The following is a 2,166-nucleotide window of genomic DNA, read 5'->3' on the forward strand; positions in this document are numbered from 1 at the left end:
CACACACACACACACACACACACACACACACACACAGATAAAAACTGAGAGAGATAAAGACTGAGATGGAAAGATAGAGACGGAGAGAGAGAGAATGAGCGAGAGATGAAGAGGGGGAGACAAAGATAAAAAGGGAGAAAGAAATATTAAAGAGAGAAAGAGAAAGATAAAGATAAAGAGGGAGAGAGTAAGAGAGAGAGAGAGAGAGAAAGAGAGATAAAGAGGGAGAGACAGAGATTATTGGTATTATCGCTCTCCATCGTCGCTGTTATTATTACTATTCTAATTATTATCATTATCAGTTTATCCAACTTTATTTTTTTTTATGATTACTATTTTATTATTGTTGTTGTGTGATCTTCGCCAAACCCTGAAGTCTGTGTATGAACTCTTACTCTCCCTTGATGCTGGCGAGGGATAGAGGCGCAAAGGGCCTCGTCAAAGTCCTGTCAATTCAAATTCTCACAAGTGGTAGCGTGGGTGGAAATTTGAATAATTTACATAGGTTTGTTCCAGCATGATAATTTCTTTCCGATGTTCAAGTCAAATATAAAACTAAAAGGAAAATCTTAAAATTACAAAATCTAAAACAGCTAAAACTGCCACATACAAAAACTAAAGGTGGAGAGCTAAAAGCGGCAACATAAAACCCGTTTGTAGTGAAACTAAAACAATAAAATTTACAAAAACTTTCTACTATGAAATATGAAGAAAAGTTTAAAGGAAAAAACACCCGCAAATTCATTAATAAAACATGAGCCTATTATTAAATAAAAATATTCCTTATATTACGCCCAGCTAAGCAAAGAATGTTTTTTTTTTCTTTTTTTTTCTTTTTTTTTTTTTTGTCTTTCGTGGTCGCTCTCCTAAAAAATGAGAATATTTAGAATACTAAAAAAAAAAAAAAAAAAAAAAAAAAAAAAAAAAGTAAGGTTATCGTAATGTCTCGTTATTAATTCACAAATACAATTATAGAAGACCAAATAAAAAGGGAGAAATGTGGTAAACACAATAACAGCAATAAGAACGTGGAAATCAAACAAAATAAAACGACAGGAGACAGGCGTCAAGACCTCCGGCGCGGCAGCCAGAGCGTTATTGTTATTGTTATTGTTATTGTTGTTGTTGCTGTTATTGTCACTGTCATTGTCATTGTTATTGTCATTTTATTGCCATTATTATTATCATTATCATGTTAATGTTGTTATTTTCATTATCATTGTCATTGTTCATGTCACTGTCATGTCATTGTCGCTATCATTATCATTATCATTACTATTACTCTTATTATTACTCTTATTATCATTATCATTATCATTATCATAATCATTATCTTTATTATTATCATTGTTATCATTATTATTGTTATTAATATTATGTCCATCATTATTGCCATTATTATTATTGATATTATTATTATTATTATTATTATTGTTGTTGTTGTCATCATCATCATTGTCTTTATTATTATTATTATTATCATCATCATCATGTATTATTTATTATCATCATTATTATTATTATCATTCTTATTATGACAATTATCATTAATATGATTATTATCATGTTTATATCATCATCATGGCAACAACAAAATAACAATCACCAAGAACGATAATGGAGAATGATAAACGTATTTTTTTCAGATTTTTATCGTTTTAATAATATAGCTCCTTAATTAATGATATAGTTCCTTAATTACCATAGATATCAAATGAGTAATGAATGCTGTATTCATATGATTTTAATGATAATCCCTTCCGTAGAAAGAAGATTAAGAAGAGGAAGAGGAGGAGGAGGAGAATAAAAAAAGGATGAGGAAGAAGAAGAAGAAGGAGAAGAAGAAGTAGAAGTAGTAGAAGTAGTTGGAGAAGAAGAAAGGGAAGAAAGACAAAATGAAGGAAGTAAAATGAAGAAAAGAACGTAAAACAGAAAAGATAATGAAAAGAAATGCGAAAGACAATGGAAGATGAAGATGAGAAGAATAGATAAATGCAATCAGGCAAAAAGGCAAATGGATGAATAAATACTTGATATGAAAACAAAAAGGCAATGTTAAGCACAAGCGAAACAACAAAGAAAATGTAAAAATACAGTGAATTTAGGAGGGGAGAAAAGCGCAAGTGAGAGAAAGTTAATTTGGATGGACTATAATCCTGTAAGATC

The sequence above is a fragment of the Penaeus chinensis genome, chromosome 14, assembly GCF_019202785.1.
Source record: "Penaeus chinensis breed Huanghai No. 1 chromosome 14, ASM1920278v2, whole genome shotgun sequence".
NCBI lineage: Eukaryota > Metazoa > Arthropoda > Malacostraca > Decapoda > Penaeidae > Penaeus > Penaeus chinensis.